We start from the raw sequence: 16,432 nt of genomic DNA, 5'->3' as shown, positions 1-16,432 counted from the left end.
TTTTTTTTTTTTGAAAGTTGATCGTTGTAAGTGAGCACCTTTTTTTTGCGAGGGTTTTAAATGAGCACTTGGCTCACAAGTTATGTTAAGCAAGACTCTCTTTTTCTTTTAAGAAGAATCTAGGGAGATTTGTGGTGCATCTTTCTTTAGGGGTCATTTTTTCTCATCATAGCATAATAAATCATTTCTATTGCAGTGTTGACTTTGCGCTATATCTGACACAGCATTCTCCTCTAGTGGATAATACTTTTGATCTTTAGGTTGGATCTTTCTGAATTATTGAGAGACATGTTTTTTGTTGGGCACTGCTAGTGGCGGCAGCTATTAGTCCTACACATACTGGGGTCCAAATTCATTTTTTCAGCTAACCAATTGAACTTTTGTCAAAGAGACACGGCAGCTCAAAAGTTTTGCCTATTGTGTCTGCCACATAAGCACATAATAATGAACACAGCACACATAATTTAGCAAAATAATGTATTTAGATAGAGGGGACAGTACAGATGCTAGTACCATCATATATATTATTAGGAGCAGCTAGTGTGTATACATGATCATGACATACTGCAAAAAAAAAGGTCATGTCCTTTGTTGCGTACGCAGGGCTTGGATTGTTTTGGTTGAAGAAATATGTGGCCTGCCATATAACGTTACACGTACTCCATCTGAAGATGATTGTTCATTGCTAACAACTAGTTGATTGGGCCACGATCAAAGGAGAACCATCTTCAGGTTTGAGCCGGTGGTGGCGGCGGCTGTACTGGCTTAGTACTACCCCATAAGGGGCCTGAAAATGACTCATGAGGAATCTTGAACCCTGAAAGAGAACGGAGGGAAATTAGTCACTTTCCTGAATATATGCCATGATTTTCAGCAAGAATAATTAGCACCACAATAAATTGGAGGTACATTAATATTGCTAAATGGTAGTACATGAACAAAATGAAAAAAAAGTTACCTGTACATCGGACTGAATCAGGAGCTTAAACTTTATTCATCATTGGAATAACATTCATTATCAGTATTTGCATCCAAGGACAGGCATGACTCATTGAGCTTTTATTGATGTCACGATAATTTTTTTTTTGCTAATTTTGTTTGTTTTAAAAAAATATTTTTCTTTTCTTTGTCAAACATCAAATAAAGTGTAGAGAGAATATACCACAGCTTCGTACAGAAACAAGCAAAGTCAACTATGGATCATGTGCACACAGTATTGAAAAAGGCACTTGCATTTTATATTTTCAGAATGCGACATAGGCATTTTGTTTGCTGGATGGGTTCGTCTGTCTTCCCAGATAACCAATTAAGGTCTCCTACCTTCCCCTACATATTTCAACTCTGAAGCACCAGCATCATCATCCCTGAAAGCAAAGCAGACAGTCTGCACAAGAACATCCAAATCGCTGCAGCTCTCGCTACTCTGTTTTCCAAATCGCTAATCTTGTGCTATTTTCCACACAAATTCCTGCAGATTATTGCAGAAGAGGATCCACCGCAGAGAGAAGATGCTTCCGAGGCATAGATTCTTCAAGTTCAGATTCTCCTTGTAGCTGCAAATGAATGAGCAAAAATCTCATCTGCTCTCTCAGCTTCATCTGCTCTCTCAGCTGCGACGAGAGAAACAAAAATCCCTCTGATCTCTGCCAGCGAGCCAGTTTGGTTGGTTTCTTTCTACACATAGTCCTCCCACCACATCTCTCTCATCAGTCTAGTAGCTTTGCCCTTTTCCAGGCCAGGTGATAACAAGGGAAGGTGAGAGGTCGATTTTTTGGGGACTTATTCTCTGCACCAGTAATTTTGCATCCATCGTTTATTCCTCTGCTTCGCGCGTCCGTCCTCTGCATACCCATCAAGTGTCGCGTCGTCTTGTCAGAGCTCGCAATCAGCAGGGGCACACGACAGCGTCTGTAATTGGTGCTGCAGGCGCATGCGCGACAAACTGAGGTGATCGATCCCACCCATCGAGAGGAGGTTGCACTTAATTCGCAAAGCTGCACTTCAGTTTGGAGGGAGAGGGAGGCATCCTGTTCCATCACTCAATCAATCCACGACCTTGTGGTGGTGTGCGTGTCGTTCGCTGCCACATATAAGCGGCGTCAGATGAGTGCACGGCCCTGCTGCCTCCTCGGCGCCGCGCACCACGCGCACGCGGGGGTCTCTTCTTCTTCCTCCTCCTCCTGGCCGTCCATGGCGCCGTGGATCGCCGTCGTCGACTGCTCCAGCCTCAGCTGGCTCCTCTTCCGCGTCTTCTTCACCTACGACATCCACAACTTCGCCAAGCCCACCATCTAGCACACAGCACCAAGTCATCTCCTACTTAATTACAGTAGTAGCCTGTTCGGCACAGCAACTTGTCTCTTGTGTTTCCTGCAACCGATCGAGCTCGAGCATGTCCGGGCCACGGCGGTGCGGCAGCCGGCGGCCAGCGGTGGTGGGGGACAACACCAACGGATACGTCGAGACCGATCCCACGGGTCGCTATGGCCGGGTACGTATGTACTGCTGCTGCTGCACATATATGCCATTCCTGATTTCTGCTCCTCTTCATTTAATTTCTAGTGGCAAACAAGACAAGTTCTTAATAAATTTATTGCTCACTTCATTTGTAGGATCTCTGTAGTATCACGTATACATGTCGTGCTACACAGTTATGCTTTGATTTAGAATGAACAACCTGGCATTACAGTAAGATATATAGTTATCAAGAATTGATGCATGATTAGAAGAAGAGAAGTTCCCCGCGAATTGCCCTCCTTTCCAATCGCTGTCCCAGATACCTCCAATATTGGTTTCTGATTACTTGTGCTAGTAGAGATGGTATACGTACTTCCATCACATGCTGACAGCAAACCTTCGGTCATTAGTTTAAGCTACTACTATAGGGTTTTTCTTAATCATCATGTTATTTAAGGATAGATTCCATATTGTGATGTGCACATCGGAGCTACCTGTAGAACAGGACACAATTATTGCGCCCTTTTCCTTTCCTTTCCATCCCATTTCCATTTGCCTTTTGCAAATCTTGTCTTCTTTCCATACAGTTCGTTCGTTGATAACACACACATCAGCAAGGCCGGTTTGTTTTTCCTCCTCTCCCAGAAATAACACATACTTCTACTGATTTTTCTTGGCTATTTAACATCCTTTTTGTGTAATACAATACTAATAATAAAGAATGTACAGGAGCACCATGCCAATGCTTGTAGTTAGTTGCCAATGATACCCATATCGATCACTGCATGGTCATGTAACGTGTTTACTGTAAGTTTAATTTGCAACATGAAAGGTGGAACCATCAAGACATTCATATATAATATTGTTAAGCACATCAAGATTAGATCAGGGTCAAATAATAGTACTAAATTAATCAGTTGCTGTACAGAAAGATAATAATACCACAATAATTCTATAAATGGTCAACTAGTGGATGATTAATCTGAGATGGTCAGAGAGTTTGATTGTGATTTGTGGTCCAATAATCGTCAGAAAGAGTGCTGGCTTTTTCCAATAGTCAGAGATGGTGTTTGATTGGTATTTGAACTTTCCCAAGCTGGATTTGGTGTCCATCTGTCAATATGCCAATAATAAGATGCTCTGAAAGCTTCAAAAGGGATACGCTGTTGCCAAGTCATATCCAATAGATATGGTGCCTAATCTTTTCTGCTGGTCACTTTTCTTCAGCCTGTCAGTAACTCAGTATATATGATTTCAATCCAACTGCAGGGAGTAGTTAACTGTAATATTTGTAAGATAACACATAGTAATAAATAAGGAGTAGTATATATAATTTGAAAATTATTTATTATGAGATTGCTAATCTGAAGGCATAATAATTAGTTCGACGAGCTTCTGGGCAAGGGCGCCATGAAGTCGGTGTACCGGGGCTTCGACGAGGAGCTTGGCGTGGAGGTGGCGTGGAACCAGGCCAGCCTCAGCGACGTGCTCCGGACCCCCGACGCGGTGCAGCGCATGTACTCGGAGGTGCAGCTGCTGAGCAGGCTCTGTCACGACGCCATCATCGGCTTCCACGCCTCGTGGGTGGACCTGCCCCGCCGCACCTTCAACTTCATCACCGAGCTCTTCTCCTCCGGCACGCTCCGCTCCTACCGCCGCCGCTACCCGCGCGTCAGCCTCCGCGCCGTCCGCTCCTGGGCGCGCCAGATCCTGCGGGGCCTCGCCTACCTCCACGGCCTCGACCCGCCGGTCATCCACCGCGACCTCAAGTGCGACAACATCTTCATCAACGGGCACGAGGGCCGCGTCAAGATCGGCGACCTGGGCCTCGCCGCCGTGCTCCGGGAGGCCGGCGGCGCGGCGCACAGCGTGATCGGCACGCCCGAGTTCATGGCCCCCGAGATGTACGACGAGGAGTACGACGAGCTGGTGGACGTGTACTCGTTGGGGATGTGCGTGCTGGAGATGCTCACCCTCGAGTACCCCTACAGCGAGTGCTCCAACCCCCGCGCAGATCTACAAGAAGGTCACCGCCGGCAAGCTGCCCGACGCCTTCTACCGGGTGGAGGACGCCGAGGCCCGGCGGTTCATCGGCAGGTGCCTTGTCGCCGCGTCCAAGAGGCCGTCCGCGGCGGAGCTGCTGCTCGACTCTTTCCTCCAACTCGACGATCATTATCAGCATCATGCCACCGACGTGATGCCACAGCCAACAATATCATTGCCGCCTGCTGCTGCTCCTTGTTCGACCGGCAGCATCAGTAGTTCCGATGATGTCTCGTCAACAATGGGTGATGATCATGTGGGGGGTGAGGATGCCGCAGATCCTCCAGTGGCCAGCAGGACTAGTGACATGACCATCACCGGCAAGCTGAACGCCGAGGAGGACACCATCTTCCTCAAAGTCCAGATCGCCGACGAGACGGGTACGCTCATCAATTGTTCTTCATCAGATCTTGCATTGCATCATCAGTTGATCGATTGACTGCTGATACGTACGTACCTGATACACGCATGCACATGTTGTGCAGGGAACGATGTTCGGAACATCTACTTCCCGTTCGACATGGTGAGCGACACGGCGACGGAGGTGGCGGAGGAGATGGTGAAGGAGTTGGAGATCAGGGACCGGGACCCATCGGAGATCGCCGCCATGATCGACCAGGAGATCGAGAGGTTGCTTCCCGGGCGAAAGCAGCAGCACGAGTACACTGTGTACGCGGCACAGGATGATGACGACGAAAACGTGGAGCGCCCTCCTCCGTTCTACTACCTCTCCTCTTCCCCCACCTCCTCCCAAGGCTCTGTCTGTGGAGCGGGACCCGGAGGCTTCTCTGGCCCACAAGGCAGCGCCTGGTCCAAAGGTAACAACGTTATCTTTTAATTGCGATTGAGCACTTCACTTCTTCTTCTTCTTCTTAGTGTTAACTTGTGACATAGATTAGTGATTTGTATGCATGCTTTTGATTGCTTTCGAACCAAAGTTTAATTTGATTTCGTCCAAACATACATATGAAATGCAAGAATTTTTACAATGATTGAAAAAAATAAGAGTCGTTCATATAACAGAATCGCACGGTGATCAAGGTAGCAAGTAACTTAAAGTACCTCGGCTAAAGTACCTGGTGGTACAAAAATATGGGACCAAATACTAATTTAATTTAGTTTTTGTAAATACTTTCCATTGATCAACGGCTAGAGAAAAATTCAAGAAAAAAGTATCCATTGTTACTTTACAATCATTGTAACAAAGCTCATGAAATGCACGTGTCATAAATATAGGGAACCTAGCAAGCCAGGGCATCTTGGCCCAACTAACTCATTTTTGTACCTACGTGGATGCTTACGTGTATTAGATATGACACTTTGGACTTGGAAATGTTGACTATGGTGGCTCTGGCTCGTTATCCACAAGATTGCTGTTTTGTTTTGTTTTGCAAGCACGCTACTGCAGTAGCCATGCGTCATCTAGGCTTTGAACGAGATGCATACTAGTAGTACTTATTTGGCACTCTATCTAGGTGGGCACACTGCACGTAGGCGTCGCCAATGCCTTTTGTTTTGGACTTTGCACGCTACCTGCTGCTGACTTTTGCACTTGTCCTGCATTCTCTGCAATCTTGCTAGACAGAGTATATCTTCACGTTGCAGGCAGCCATCATGCATGCATATCCTCCTAGGCTAGTATATCTTCACGTACGGGGAGATCTAGCACTGTACCTACCATCGAGCCTTGACACGCGTGCTTCTTTTTTTTTTTTGTTCAAAAACTTTGTTGGTGTAGATTATGGATACATGGCTTCTTTAAGCGACGATGATGATGACATGAGCTCCATGCACTCTGGTAAGTACTCTGCTCTGCACTACGCCTCAGGGAATGAAGAAGAGGCCCAGTCACCACATCAAGTCATCGGAGATACGGCCTCAAAGGCCCAGCCCAAGAACACCAGATTCGGCCCAGGAGAGACTCGGCAGCAGCAGCGGCAGTGCAGCATGTCGCCGCACGCCGGCCGGCCGCGGCGGCGGGAGGACGACGACCGGCACGGGAGGGGGAGGAGGATGACGCGGAACAGGTCGATGGTGGACATACGGAGCCAGCTGCTGCACCGGACGCTGGTGGAGGAGCTCAACCGCCGCCTCTTCTTCAACACCGTCGGCGCCGTCGAGAACATCGGCTTCCGGGCGCCCACCACCACCTCCTCCTCTTCCTCGTCGACGCGTGGCAGGATCCGGAGCAAAGACGACAAGCGTCACCAGCACGTCATGTTTTAATTTGAGCAATCTGTTTTTCTTTTTCTTTTTTTGGTACTTAGTGTGTGTGGATGCCAAAAAGGTAGTCAAGCCGGTATGGTTTGTTAAGATATAATAGGAGTAATTTACTTATCACCCTGTACATTATAGTTTTAAGAAATAGTGCAAAACAATAATACTCAACGGAGTATATGTCATGGAATATAACTTTTTTAGAAAACGTCTCATTTACACTCTTGAACTATCACAAAAGTCTGATTTTCAACCTTTTACTACAAAACCAGATAAGAAATACCATCCAACTGTTAAAAATCGGACAAAATTGGCCTTTCAAGTATTTTCGAAGGTGGTTTTCTATTTTGTGAGAATTAAAAATATTCGAATTTAAGATATAAAATTTATTAGCAATTCATTTTAAATAAAAATATACGAAACGATTTTCAAAAATTTTCTAAAACAGTAACTATCTATTGGTTATATTTTCATAAAACTTTTGATACCCATTTTATTTCTTTTTTATTTAAAATGAATTACTTATAAATTTTTTATTTTAAATTTGAATATTTTATTTCTCACAAAATGGAAAATCACTTTCAAAATCAAGAATTTACAGTCAGATGACGACCTCTGTTGTTCGGTTTGAAAGTTGAAAATTGAACTTTTATAATAGTTGGATGGTGTAAATTAACCGGACTTTTTTATATAAAAAAGAAAGCAAAAAAGAGCAAAAGCGCGTAGGACTTGCACCGGTCGGTGGATTCGGTGTGGCCAATGGACCCCTTTCAAGCGGCATGGTGTCTGCTCCATCAAGTCAGCGGTCAAAATAGGTAGTTGACCCGCTTCGCTTGATCCAAGAACAAGAACATGCATGCGTCTTGAGATCTCCAGCAGGCAGGGCTTGGCCTGCTGTGCTGCCTAATAATCTCATCATATTTTATTTTAGTTTGCGGCTGTGATAACTTGGTATCGTAAGGGAGCAGTCAATTCGATATGAAAAAAGAAAGATATGGACGAATTATGTTAGGAGAATAGATTTGACTGAAAAATGCGTGTACATGATCTAGGAACATGTGTATTTAGCTGTACTACTCATATATTTTACATCAATTCTTCTGTCAGGCAAAAGACACGAGATAGTATAATGAAAGAACAAAACAATACATATACTGATATACGCTATGCTAGCTGCTATCTATAATGAAAAGGAAAAGAAGGGGAGAAAGAACAGATGGAGTATTTTGTTGGTTCTCTCTGCAGCCACAGCTTGATTGCAAATTAAGCAGAGCAGGGCAGCCAGTAGGATTTTAGTATGAATCTTATAGCTTGTTCGTCAATTGGTGCGTTTGCTGGGTGCTGATGGCGGTGGCTTCCCCCGGGGCTTGCTGTTGAGCAGCCACTCGTAGCTGCTGCTCCTGCCGGTGCGTGGCAGCTGACGCTGATCCTCACTGCTGCTTCTCTCTCTGGGCATCATGGACGGTGGTGTGGCTGCAGATGCAGCCGCCGCGACAGGCATCAGTATGATGTTATTGTTGAGAGGCCTAGCGCAGGTGGAAGGCCGCGGCGCCAAGACGGTAAGCAGGAGCAGCAGGAGGAGGCCACGCAACTGGAAGAGACGGCTTCGTCCCATCGCCTGAGCTGAGCCTGATGAAGGGAATGCTTGTTAATTGGACAGGTCAGGACTGGAGAGGTCGGTCGGTGTGAGGAAGAAGAGAGATATATACACGGCGCCGGCGGTGGAAGAAACTAACTTGGAGGCCAAGGAGCCAGCGAGCTAGCTAATCAAACCCAAGAGAATGTAGTCCTCCATGGGAAGAGAATGTAGTGAATAATAATTTCGTCGTGTGAGGGAAGCCAGGAATTTAAGACGACGACGTGCGTAGCAGGCAGCCAACACTCAAACTCAAAAGTCGTTGTTGCCGCGTCACCGTGTCCCGTGTCCGTGTGCAAAACACCCAGCTGCCAATGCCATGCCAACCAACGCCGCGTTTAGACTTTTGACCTGCCTGCCCTCAACCCACCGCCCACTCTGCTCTGCCTGCCACACACGTTCAAGCAAATCCAAAACTGACCGACATATATTCAATGCCAATTTTAATTTCAATTGGCACTACTAAGGCCGTGTTTAGTTTCAAACTTCAAAATTCCAAAAATTTTATAAATCACTTGCATGGTGTATTAAATATAGTCGGAAAAAATCACAAATGGACTGTAAATTGCGAGACGGATCTAATGAACCTAATTAGGCCGTGATTAAAAACTAAATTGCCACAGTAAAGCTACAGTAAACATGCTCTAATGATGGATTAATTGGACTCATTAGATTTGGCTCGTAGTTTAAAGACAAGTTCTATAATTAGTTTTGTGATTAGTCTATGTTTAGTACTTCAAATATGGAAAGATTCTCTTTCAAAATTCCAAAGATGGGAAACTAAACACGGCCTAAATGCAAATATTCAATGCAAGTCAGAGGCTCACAGCTCTTCATAACTACAGTACTTGTTTTTTCTTAAAGAGAAAAAGTTAAGAACCGCAGTCGTCATTGGATTTGGATGAAGCCCTCCTGATGACGACACTGACGGAGAAGCACCCTGCACGCCACCACCGTGGCGCCGACCTTCACTCCGGGCGTCACAGTGAAGGCAACGCTAAGCTTCTACTCCGTGTCAGTGTCACCTTCTCCTTCCCCGACGCCATACGCAGGCGCAGCCACGCTCTCCATCAACTCCTCGGCGTACTCGCTCCCTCTCCTCGCGTACAACATTCTGACACCGTGTACTCCGTGCTCTAAGCACCTTGCCGTGGCCGCACGCAGCGCCCACGCCGACCTCGCCATCGTCGCGAACGCCCGGTAGAACCACGTCCTCCCGCGCGCCACGAACGCCCGCTGGTCCAGGTTCCGGAACACGGCCGCCTCCGTTTCCGCCGGCACGGCGGCCAGGTACCTTGACCGGCAGAATCTCGAGAAGCCCGAGATTGGGTACTGCATCAAGGCGTCCAGAGGGTCGCAGAACCTCATGATCCGATCGAAGCGACCACCACTCATTTTCAACCATTTCGTATCTCCGTCTTCTTCTTCTTCAGTACCGGTAATAATGGCACCGACGAGCATTGTTCGCGACAGGTGCGCCTCAAGTGAGTACCTCCTCCATGTCCATGACTGCTCTACTGCAGCATCCTTCACAGTACAGTTATCTGAAGATGCCTGCATCATGCTAGTAGCAATCAACTCTGCAAAGTCGTGCACCGATGCTGATGCCACCTTGAACACCTCCAGCACTGTACTTGGTGTAGCCGTGGCTAACTCTTTCGGCACGACGGAGCCCTTGCCACTCTTCTGCTTACTTGACGACAACTTTTCGCTCTTGATCTGCCTGTTCAGTCTCGAGTTCTCCCTCTGCAGCGCCTCCAGTTCTCTCTTGAGCACCACGATGTCTGAACCCCTCTGTTGGAATAAACACGCCATGCATGGATGTGTTGCTGGTGTGTGTTGTGTGTTGGCGCCATGCAGTTGAGCTGCTGTGCCAATCGGAGTCCAGGTCTTGGGGCAGAACGGATGCATGGTTGTTGCGTCCAGGCTGCGCTGCTCAATGCTTGCATCCTGCAGTGTAGCCACGGAAGCATTGTTCGCAAATGAACAACATTCAGGTTTGCATATTATTCAGATTTCCGATACACTCTTATACAATGTGCTGTTACTGCATCACTCATGTATTTTATTGCTCTGTCATGATGTGGTGAATTGTTTCCTTTGTTTCTGGTGTATTTTCTCTTTGTAAAGCTGTATTTGTCCAAGCCCATTGGTTGTATCTGTAATTTAATTTTGAGTTATATAATTGCCATAGAGTGACTTTGCTTTCTGGTTTTCTACTCTTTTTAACAGAAAGGATCTTGAGACAAATCGGTTAGTTTGTTACAATTAAAGACTACTGAAAGTGCTAACCGCTTACGAAACAGCTTCTGCCTGTGTGGTACACTATTACTGTTGCCTTGTTTCTCCTTTAGGCTTGCCTTTCCATATCAGGTTTATTAAAGTGTTCTTCCCCTATACTAAATAGACATACATATTGTTCACTTCATATTATCCTAATTGTTTAGGCTCCTTGGTTGTATCTATAATCTTGCTTTTGGCTTCTAAATTTTTCTCATAAAGCTTCCCTCATGTTGATGCCTTCCTATTGTTCTTCCCAGAAAAAAGTTACTAGGTTAGATTAATTGTTAACCTAAAAAACGTACTAAGTTTAGTAAATAAAATTGCCCAATCTTTTTATCTTCCAAAACTACTTCCAGGTGTATTCGAGAGAAAAAACTACTTCCAGGTTTCACGAGTCCTCTGCTTTGTATTATGACTCAATTTTTCCATTAACATTTCCCCATACTCAGCGCCAGCTAGATCTGCTCTCCATTGCATTTAAATCATTGCTACATACATTCTCCTGCCAGGGTACCTATTCTCTGTCCTTTTCCAGATATCATTTCAAATAACAAACCTTTTACCACTTCTCTTTTCTTTTTCTTTTACTTCTGAGGGCTACCATTGCTTCCGGAGAAAGAAGTCTCACTATCTTATTGAGTGCTACGCTGAAGAATCTATCATTGCAGTTGTGTCAAATGTTAATCCCATCAGTATACGCACAGCTGGTTTGCATAAGTAATTCATAGTGACCATTACAGTTCTACATTTTTAGATCAAATTGAGAATACTGTTCAGTTCTAGATAAATCAATTAATTGACTAACTTACTATCAACGAAGCAATTAATTGATTAATTCATTATCAACCATGCAGGAAGAAGCTAACTTGATTCGAGCTGCATGCCTGCATCTTGGTAATTTTAAATATCTTAATAACTATTGGGTTTGCCATAGCAGACAGTGGCTGATCCGACGGCATCATGAATTTGTGCAGGCGTTCCAACATTACTCTCTTTGGGGGCTCTCCTGTTCCATCAGGCGTTCCAACAGCACTAAACATGGTCATCACCAAACAATAAATATAACTACTTACTTTCTTAGCTCTCTTGCCCTTCAGTAGTACCTGATCTCTGTTATATTGAACTGTATATTTCATTCTGTCGTATCAGTACTATATTGAACCTCTGTACAATTGGTTACTACCTAAAACTTGAGTATTGGATCTATCATATCAATGTTTCTTTCTACGCCGATGCACTATCATATACAAAAGCTGATACACATTGTACAGGGGCGCGCGATAGCGAGCGTTATTCACTAGTGTGAAGTTAGCCCATACACATACCAACAGGCATTATGTGACATCATCGTGGAAACCGACCCAGCGAACCACAAGGCACAACGCAAAAATACCAATGTGCTTCCTCAGATATTCTATGGCATACTTACCGCAAAACCGCACTATGCAAGTATATATGGTAATAGTTGACAAGAACGAACATTCTGGATCCACTAGAAACTAGCATCCTTTCCAACTGTATTTTCACCCCAAACCGAGATCAGGACTAAGAAACCAACTGCATCCTACATTCCTACACAGCTACTCTGCTCTTTAGCAGTAGTTTGGTTTTAGACGACGGCTATTTTAACAAAGGCAAAAGGCTATAACTCCTGTGATTCTTCCCCACCAGATGTACACTCACTCCTTAACTATCGGCAAAGCGAGCACAGATCCTTCGCGTGATGGGAGATCTGCAGGACAGGCACTCTGTCATGCCCCCGTCACGGTGGCGCTGGTTGCAGCCTGCGCAAACCACCTGATGCCCACACGGGAGGAAAACCACCGAGATCTCCTCTTCCAGGCACATGGCGCACTCTTGCTCCCGCTGTACAGAGTCGATCCCGAACCCTGGAGGGGCCATGAACTTTGCGACACTCTGAAGCTTGCTGAAGCTAGACAGTTCGTCTACCTGCTGTTTGAGATTCCTGATACTGGCCTGCAGCCACTCCTGACTGTTCTGCGCTTTCAGCAACAGATTGCTAGACTTTGCTCTTGCTGATGTATCGATTCGTTCAAGCTCCGCTCTTTCAAAGTTAACCTGCTTCATAAGTGCATCTAGCATCTTCTCTCCTTCCTGGCACCTTCTCTGCAGTGTTTACGGCCAAAGGTCATAAAACAATCTTTGCAAAAATACATTAATAAATCAAGGGAAGCAAATAAAAAGCTAGGCAACAACATAAATTTTTTTAGATTATGCATGAGCCAAGTAATGCTAGATCATATTAAGCCTATCCTAGGAGGAGGTTAGGAGCAGAGGGAGGCGCCGGTTAGCACGGGAGGTGGCCGAGTCGTCCGGAACGAGCATGCAGGACGTTGAGGGTAGGATCGTGCGAATCTTGGCGAGATGGCCGGGCTGGGAGTTCGTGGCTCCTATGTGTGTGACCCCTGGCTGATAAATAGCCTCTGTACTCCACCGTTTCCTTTTGCCAAGTCCAGTGAAATAATAGGCTAATATACAGGCGTTCGTCGCCGAAAATTCTTGTGTTCATCGTCTCCCTCGCCGGCATCGTGTGTTCGTGAGTGTGAGAGAGTTCCTGGGCGAAGCCAACAATTGGTATCAAGAGCAAGGTTAGGTCGTCAGGAGATCCGTTCCCCTCGTCGGAGGTGTGCTGGTGGTGGCCGGCACGAGCCGGCCTTCATGGCAGCAGCTGGCGCAAGCCGGAGTTTGCCGGCAGCGTGATGGCGCTGTCTGGTTGCGGAGTGACGAGGTTAATTGCCTGGCCGTGTGTCGGCCTGTGCGTGGTCGCCGGTGGAGGCGCTCCGCAGCGGATCGTGTGTCGATCTTGCCGGGCAAGATGTGCTCAGCGGCGTGTGCGTCGCACCGGGGCCGAAGAAGATGGCGTGCTGCTCCGCGGCGTTCGTCGCCAGGGGTAGGGCGTTTGTCGCCCGGACCTAGCGGCAGTCTGCAAGTCATGGCGCTTGGCTCCATCGCAAGTAATTGTGTGGCACTCATGGCGCTGATGAGGAGGAGGCGTCAACCAGTTCGCGTTCGTGCGCGGCGTGTGTCGCCGGCGTACATGGAGCTCGGCGTGTGTCGCTGAGGACGAAGATGGTGGCTGCAGTGCGTATGGTGCTATCCATGGCCACAAGTTGCTGGTGGAGAAGAAGCTCGGCGTGTGTCGCCGGAGCCGGAGACAACGGCGTGTGTCGCCGGAGAAGATGATGAAGGCCATCGGGTGCTCGGTTCGCGTCGAGGGTGGAGGCCGTAGTGGAGGCCGTGGTGGCGACGGCAAGCGTGCAGTGTTCGCCGGAGATGGACATGCAGAGGTGGCCCGTGGCCGCGTCATATCGGGAGGGTGTAGCGGCGGCTGTGGCAATGAAGACGATGACAGCTGCGGCAACTCCAGCAACGACATGTCGTGTTTAGGGGGAGTTTGTTGGAATAAACACGCCATGCATGGATGTGTTGCTGGTGTGTGTTGTGTGTGTTGGCGCCATGCAGTTGAGCTGCTGTGTCAATCGGAGTCCAGGTCTTGGGGTAGAACGGATGCATGGTTGTTGCGTCCAGGCTGCAGTATCCTAGGAGGAGGTTAGGAGCAGAGGGAGGCGCCGGTTAGCACGGGAGGTGGCCGAGTCGTTCGGAACGAGCATGCAGGACGTTGAGGGTAGGATCGTGCGAATCTTGGCGAGATGGTCGGGCTGGGAGTACGTGGCTCCTATGTGTCCCCTGGCTGATAAATAGTCTCTGTACCCCACTGTTTCCTTTTGCCAAGTCCAGTGAAATAACAGGCGAAGATAGCGGCGTTCGTCGCCGCGGCGTTCGTCGCCGCGGCGTTCGTCGCCGAAAATTCTTGTGTTCATTGTCTCCCTCGCCGGCATCGTGTGTTCGTGAGTGTGAGAGAGTTCCTGGGCGAAGCCAACACCCTCTTCCTCGTCTCGGCCTCCAGTTCCTGAACCAAGGACCACCGCTCGTTGACCAACGACCCGATCCCACAGCTCCAACTGCACAGGTGCTGCAGAGCTGTTACTGAATCGAGCTCAGACGTGATAATCTCATCGGCGAAGGCGATCTTGGCAGGATCGTAGGGGATGTAAGCTCTCGGGAGCTTGATGTAGGCTGACTTGAGGGATCCCACTGCTTCAAACAGTCTTATGAGAAGCAGCCTCTGATCATATCCACCGCAAGTTCCAAGTTGAGATTTTGTCTCATCGTCCAGTGCTGGCGCTGCGCAGACCTTGGTGAGCTTGCAGAGCTTGGTGAGGCCAGCTAGGAGCCCAGGAACGGTACAGGTAGGAGTCGCGGCACTTGTTCTTGGTGTTGCTGAATCCATTGGCCTGGTGACTGCTTTCAGTCTAGCTTGCATCTAGGAAGAGAAACAAGAAAAAAAATAAAACTTTTTTCTGAACGGGAATGTGAGAAAAATCAGAACTTTGGCCTAGTGACTTCTTTCGATCCAGCATCTATGAAGAGAGAAAAATAACCAAACTCTTTGTGAACACATACGAGAAATATCAAACCTTTGGCATGCTAAAAAAAAGAATTAGCAGAGGAACGCTGGCAGGTTTTTGATGCCGAGACTAGATGGTAACTGGCTGTGCTTGTTGCTCACACTCATTCTATGAAAATCATTTCTTTTCTTCTTTTCTTTCTCTATTCTAGATGAAACAAAACAGATAGATTGTGAATCTTGGATACAAACCCACTGTTTGTTGCAGGAGTATACGGTTTTTCAATCGCAGCAGGATTATCTAAAAATCCATGGAAGTAGGATGAATCCCCAGAACTGTAAGAATGAGCAAGACAGATCTAATCCAAGTCCTTTAATAAAGAAGAAGAAAAAAATCAGGTGCTGGCATGAAACATGCACAGATATGGAACTGAACGAGCGGAAGGTTCTGAATAACGGAAAAGGTTTTATGGAATTACAGGAAGCATCAAACACAGAGGCGATAGCAAACAAAATCATGTCAGGTTTTACCTTGTGACAGAAGCAACTAATAACAAATGAAGCCCATCAGTAAACGCAATTATCGGTTAATGATGATGGACACAGAGAAGCAGAGAAGAGAAGAGGCAGGAGAGAAGTAGTAGTAACCTGCAGGGTAGAGTAAACGCTAGATTGATCAGGGAGATCAGTGAAGCCTTGTTCCTTCCCTTGCCTGGTCTAAAATAATTTCGAAACATTTTGAAGGCCTGGCCGGCAGCGGCAAAGCGAGATGCCAGTTGAGCAGCGTGGTAGTATGGGGCCGTTTAGTTCCCAAAAATTTTCACCTCTTCTTTGAACACATGTATGGAGCACTAAATGTAATTAAATAATAAAATTAATTACACAGTTTGGATGTACACGACGAGACGAATCTTTTGAGCCTAATTAGTACATGATTAGCCATAAGTGCTACAGTAACCCGCATGTGCTAATGATGCGGCCAAATGCCTCAAAAGATTCGTCTCGCGGTTTCCAAGCGAGTTCTGAAATTAGTTTTTAAATTAATATTTGAAAAGTCCTCCCGACATCTAGTCAAACATTGATGTGACACACAAAAATTTTCGCGTTGGGGAACTAAACGCCCCCTATGATGAGGACAAGAACGGAGGTCGACAATTCGACATGGCATTGGGAACAACAAAAGCAAAAGGTTTTTGAGTCTGGGGTGGGACCAAGCTGCAGAGCAACTCACCATGGTTCAAAAGCAAAAGAGGGAAAAGTGGTAAAAATGAAATCCAATAAATTGTTTAATCTATTCTTTATCTTACGAAAGCCAGGCGATCTGCTTCGAAAATCATACAAATTGAACTCCACTTCCCGATTAGTAC

General features: G+C 46.6%; 1 long non-coding RNA gene and 2 pseudogenes across 2 annotated transcripts; 2 read left to right on the top strand and 1 right to left on the bottom strand.

Moving 5' to 3' along the window:
- The first annotated feature begins 1,293 nt into the window (after positions 1-1,293).
- On the top strand, positions 1,294-6,936 carry LOC120643418 (annotated as a pseudogene). The gene is made up of 4 exons (XR_005663000.1): positions 1,294-2,491; positions 3,841-4,880; positions 4,986-5,318; positions 6,239-6,936. The product of XR_005663000.1 is annotated as a probable serine/threonine-protein kinase WNK7 (transcript).
- A 2,192-nt stretch (positions 6,937-9,128) lies between these two features.
- LOC120643416 lies at positions 9,129-15,707 on the bottom strand (annotated as a pseudogene).
- On the top strand, positions 10,281-11,863 carry LOC120643417. Its single transcript, XR_005662999.1, has 2 exons — positions 10,281-11,530; positions 11,611-11,863. It is a non-coding gene; the product is annotated as an uncharacterized LOC120643417 (long non-coding RNA).
- Positions 15,708-16,432: the final 725 nt, after the last annotated feature.

Source organism: Panicum virgatum, chromosome 8K, assembly GCF_016808335.1.
Source record: "Panicum virgatum strain AP13 chromosome 8K, P.virgatum_v5, whole genome shotgun sequence".
Lineage (NCBI taxonomy): Eukaryota > Viridiplantae > Streptophyta > Magnoliopsida > Poales > Poaceae > Panicum > Panicum virgatum.
The sequence above is the reverse complement of the archived record's forward strand: the minus strand, read 5'-3'. Positions and strand labels throughout refer to the sequence as shown.